Genomic DNA, 6019 nt, shown 5'->3' with positions numbered 1-6019 from the left:
TTGACCCGGACCTTCAGGCCACACTCCTTGTCCGTGATGGCCTCACTCTCCCTAACCAGAGTGAGGTCATCGAGCTGCAGTTCAAGTTCCCTGACTGGGTCCTTTAGACGCTGCAGCTCAGCCCACTTTGCGCACACGTGGATGTCTGGGAGACGTGAAGACTCCATGACTTCCCACATGTGACACTGAGAGCAGAAAACTGCCCTCACACTCATCTTTTCACCTGCTCCTCACACCTTACAAAGTAAAAAATAAACAGATATGTATTAAATTAACTGTAAATGTTTTACCTTTCGTCCAGCATTCTCATCCTCAGCCTCTGCTCACCTAAGTGGGCTGCTTCTCGCTGGCTACTCCCTTATACTTATCCTCCTTTTATTGACCCCTTGGCCAATTAACCCCCTTACTCTCTCCAAGCTCCTCCTCCTCCAGATAGTCGCCCAAACTCCAGTCGCCTCCTCCTCCGACTCACAGCCCGAACCAAGTATTCTTGAACTATGAAGTGGCCAGATGAGAGAGGAGGAACAAATCTGGGACACAGTCATGACAGGATTGAGCGCAAGTACGTGAGGCAGAATCTGCTGGAGTTGGGGAAAAAAGACTTGGCCAGCACCCTGGAGCTGGGGAAAGTGCTCAAGCAGGTCCAATTGGGAGCTGACTACCTTACTGGCAAAAGCGGCGCCTTTTCAGAGGAACAAGTTATTGCGGCACCTGTGATCTCCCTCCCACCCCACAGCCCCAACACCGACTGCTGTGGCCATGTGTGATTGGGGATGCCATTTCTGTGGACAGGCGCAGCACCCCCATGCCCGATGCCCCACAAAGGACTCCGTGTGTTCTGGATGTGCTAAGCAAAGGCACTGAGTGAAGGTTTCCAGGGTTAAAGGGAACCCAAAGAGGACGACCGCATGTGCAACCCCAGAATCATTGGTTGACACATATCTGAGTCCCAAAGGACTGGCCACCGCCTCCCCGTGCATTTCACCGCAAGCTTCTTCTTGCTGCACCTTGTAGCAGGACCTTCCACCAGAAGTGAAGCATCGCGGGAAACCATGGTGGCCATCGTGCCATGCCTTGAGGTTGGCACCACCTACTGCATTGTCAGACCAAAATTGAGGGCGACCATCTTGCTGTGCCTCATGGTCGACGCCATCTTGTCTGCCGGCGTGCCAAGAGGAGAGAGTTGACATCAGCATGGGGAGCGGCGGGGTTTCTAGAGCACTGGTATCAGTCGTCCTTGATCAGGCAAAACGTCACCAATTGGATAACTCGACGATGGAGGTGAGAGTAAACAGACATTTGACTGATTGCTCGGTAGACACTGGCTCCATGGAGAGCTTTATAAACTCTGCGACTGCTCTGCAGTACAAATTAAGAAGGTACAAGACAGACTATCATATTTTCCTAGCTTTGCACTAGCATTCTGTGACAATCCAGGGGTATTGTATAGTATATCTAACTTTAAAAAGGGGGGAATTTTGTAAGTTCTGATTGCATGTACTGAAGAATTTGTGTGCTCCTGTATTGCTGGGCCTGGACTTCCTGTGCCACTTTAAAAGCGTGACCATGGAGTACTCTGGTCCACTTCCTCCAATCACGGTGAAGAATGGAAGATCCCTAAATCCGGATGCCACATGCCGTCTCTCTACCCTAAATATTGATTCACACCCACTGTTTCTGAACCTGACTCCTGATTGCAAACCAATAGCTACAACAAGCAGGTGATACAGTTTAGGGAATCAGGAATTTATCAGAGTTGAGACACAGCAGCTACCCAAAGAAAACATCATTGAGCCTAGCAACAGCCCATGGAGAGCCCAGGTGATAGTCATGAAAGGGGAAGAAAAGTCCAGGCTAGGGATTGACTACAGTCAAATAATTAATCCTTTCTCTCTTTTGGACACATACCCCCTCCCTTGAATTTCAGACATGGTAATCGAAATTGCAATGTACCAGGTCTATTCGACCATGGACCTGAAAGCTGCATGTCAACAATTACTGATCTATTCAGAGGATCGCTCCTACACAGCATTTGAGGCAGACCAACAGCTCTGTCAGTTCCAGAGGGTTCCTTTTGGTATCACCAATGGGATCTGAGTCTTCCAGAGACACATGAACCAAATGGTCAATGAATATGGGTTGAAGTCACTTTCCTTTATCTTGACAATATCACCATTTGTGGATACTCTCTGGAAGACCATGACACCAACCTCCAGAGGTTTCTCCATACAGCCAAGGCCCTGAACCTCAAATACAACTCCAGTAAGTGTTTGTTCTGGACAAAACATTTGGCAATCCTGAGCTATGTGGTGGAGAATGGCAAAATTGGCCCTGACCCTGATCAAAAGTGCCGCCTGTTAGACCTCCTGATCCTGAGGACCATGAAAGCCTTAAGGAGGTGTCTAAGCTTCTTCTCCTACTATGCCCAGTGGGTGCCTCACTACACAGATAAGGCCTGCCCCCTTTAAAGTCCACTTCTTTCCCATTGTTGGCCGAAGCCCAGGGGGCTGTTGACTACATTCGGTCCTACATTGCAAAGGCCACCAACCACACGATGGATGAGAATGTACCCTTCCAGATGGAAAGCGATGCCTCTGATGTAACTCCGGCTGCTACCCTTAACCCTTAACCTGCCTTTTTCTTCTGCACCCTTCAAGGTCACGAACTTTGGAACTTATCTGTGGAGGAAGAGGTTCAAGCCATTGTAGAGACCATCAGGCACTGGAGGCATTACCTGGCCAGCAGAAAATTTACACTGCTCACTGACCAGCGATCAGTGGCATTTATGTTTAATAATGTAAAAAGGGGTAAAATAAAGAATTATAAGATCACTAAGTGGAGGATTGAACTCTCCACCTATAATTATGACATGGCATACAGGGCAGATACTCTCAATGAACCTCCAGATGTTCTGTCAAGAGGAAGCTGTGCCTCTGCACACACCGGCCAGTTGCAGTCACTACACGATGAGCTTTTCCATCGAGGCATCACTTGCATGGCTCATTTCGTCAAGGCACACAACTTGCCCTACACCATTGAGGACATCATGGAAATGACCAGGTCCTGCCAGGTCTGCACAGAGTGCAAGTCGCACTTCTACTGCCTTGACAAAGCGCATCTGATAAAGGCATCCCACCCCTTCAAATGACTCAGTGCCGAGTTCAAGGGTCCCCTCCCTTCCACCAATGAAAATGTGTACTTTCTCAACGTTATCGATGAATATTCACATTTTCTTTTTGCCATCCCCTGCCCAGACATGACCATCTCCACAGTCATCAGGACCTTGCACTCTATTTTCACCCTGTTCAGGTATCCCATCTATATCCATAGTGATTGGGGTTCATCATTTATGAGCAAAGAGCTACACCATTACCTCCTCGTAAGGGGCATTGCCTCAAGCAGGATGACTAGCAACAATCCCCAGGGTAATGGACAAGTTGAAAAAGAGAACGTGACTGAATGAAAGGCCATGAAATTGGCTCTCCGGTCCAAAGGACTTCCAGACTCACACTGGCAAGAAGTTCTACCTATGATGCTCCACTCCATAAGGTCACTCCTCTACACAGCAACCAATGTAATCCTCTTGAGTTTATGCTTACATTCCAGAGGAAATTCATGTCTGGAACTACTCTCCTGGCTTGGCTGATGGCACCAGGGCAAGTCCTGCTGAGAAAGCACATGAAGAGAAGCAAGACAGACCCCCTGATCAAGAGGGTGCACCTGCTGCACGCCAGCCCATCATATTCCTACATGGCATACCCTGATGGAAGAGAGGACACCGTCTTGATCAGAGACTTGGCATCTTCCGGAACTCAAGTGTGCTAGGAACTTCTGAGTACCCCACCCAGGATCCTGGAGGACACTGTTCAGGAAGTGGTCCAATCACCCCATGACCTGAGCCGGAGCCCTTGAGACCCACTGACTTTGCACCATAGGGGGTCCAGGAACCCCAAAGTCCTCTAGTACTGCAGCAGTCACCCAGAATTACCAGACCCCCTGACAGACTTAACTTCTAAATATTTGTAAAGTATTGTTTTTTTTAAATTAATGGTCTTTGTTTATCACCCACAGGTTCTATTCTGAAGGAAGGGATGAATGCAGTGAATTGGAATTCACTGCCTGTATTGTTCAGATGGCTGGCTCCTCCCCTTGCTCCACCCTCACCTACCCCAATATTAACCTTGGTTTTCCGCCTTACCTCGGATTTACCTGAGGACTATTGTGTCTACCGGCCATTGATTGTAAGCTATTAAAAGTGTGTTTGTACTTCTCACTTGTCTCCAAATGCAATCAGTTGCGTTACACGGAGTATGACTTTTCAACTTTTTTGGAAGTTTAATTGCCAAAGAATCATCCTTCTCACCTTGATCTTCTATTGATTCTTCTCATCTGTCTGGTGAATTGCACATGGTTTTCTCCGTCTTGTGTTCTTGAAGCTCTCTTTCCTCTTGTGAGTCTCACTTAGATTTCCTGTCATACAAGTTTTTCAAAATTTCCCATCAAACTTTTCCTCCTGTTTCACCGTTCCTGCCTCTCCCATTCTCTGCATTTGTTACATTATTTCTCTTACTGCCATTTTCTTTGCACGTGCTCCTTTTCTTTTTCCTTAGCTTTATCCTTCCCTCTTGTGTTTTCCCATTTCTTTGCTTATTTCCTTGAAGTTCATCTCATCTGCCTTAAGTGCCCTGAAGACATTACATTCTTTGAGTTTCTTCATTTCTACAAACTCAGCCCTTCTATGTTCCTTTTCTTCATTAAATGAAAAAATGTGCTGATGAAATGCATCTAGCTGTTCAAAACTAGGGACAGAATATTGCACACAACATATCACAAAGCTCTTCATCTTCCTCCTGAAAACACTTTAATCTTGTCTTCCTCTCTTTCTTCTCCTTTAAAAGGACTTCCAAATATGTCCACAAATCTTTTTCCATCTGCAGCATTGTGCAATCTTCTTCTGGCGGACATGCATCCAAACCAATTTCCTGACACTCTGCATGGAGCTCTTTCTGGCACATAGCAATGCTCTTTTTTCAGCCACTGCCTTAAATTTTCTTCCTCTGCAATCATCATATCCGAAAGACCCTTAATTTCCCTTTTAACAACTCTGTTCTTTGCAGTTTTTGATTTTCTGGAATCCCAATATCTTCCCAGATATTCCAAAGATGGGAAATTGCTGCATTGAAACAGGTAACTGACTCACTGGCTAGTGCATCACTTTTCTGGACCAACGTCCAGGCAGTGTCTGGCCTCCTGCTGGGCTTCTGGCCCTTGGCTGATCCAGCAGTCCTGGTCCAGGCTGCCTGGCCCCTCTGTGGGCATCCTGCCCCAAACTGTTTGGCCCCTATCTTGTCTTCTAGCTCCTGGCTGTCACTGCTCTGGCTATTTGGCTCCTTGCTTGGCATCCTGGATTGGCTGTCCTGTCAGTCTTGGCCCCAGCTGTTCCCTCTCAACAAAATGACAAGGATGAAAAATTCCACACTCTGGACAATGGGATCTACAGGATTTAAGGTTGAAGGGACATTGGATATGAAAATGTGGTGAAAAGAGAACAATGACATGAACAACATTGATCTGCTATGAGAAGAAACCATGTGCTCAGCAGGAGGAAAAAGGAAGAAACTCAAGAGGAAGACAATGAAAAGTGAGAAAATAGAAATGAGATAAAGCAAGAATAAGGAAAAGTAAGAAAATACAAAAAGAGAAAGTGAAGGAGAAACTATAAGCATCTTTATTCATGCCAAAATGGTACCAACGGAACCTCATCATACAATGTAACTCTATGTATATGACGTCATGCATGCATGTGTGTTCCCATAACAGAAGGTGAAGCCGAAGGGGAGGGAGCGCTGGCCTGGGCACCATGAGGAAAGTGGGTGAAAAAGATGAACCAATGAAGAAGAAAACTTGGTAGACAGATGTGTGTGTTGGAGGAGAACATTGGGGATATGGATTACATCAATTTAGAAAATCTAATGTTCATACAAGAGGAATATGAGATGTTGTTCTTCCAATTTGTGTT

The sequence above is a fragment of the Narcine bancroftii genome, chromosome 1, assembly GCF_036971445.1.
Source record: "Narcine bancroftii isolate sNarBan1 chromosome 1, sNarBan1.hap1, whole genome shotgun sequence".
Lineage (NCBI taxonomy): Eukaryota > Metazoa > Chordata > Chondrichthyes > Torpediniformes > Narcinidae > Narcine > Narcine bancroftii.
The sequence above is the reverse complement of the archived record's forward strand: the minus strand, read 5'-3'. Positions refer to the sequence as shown.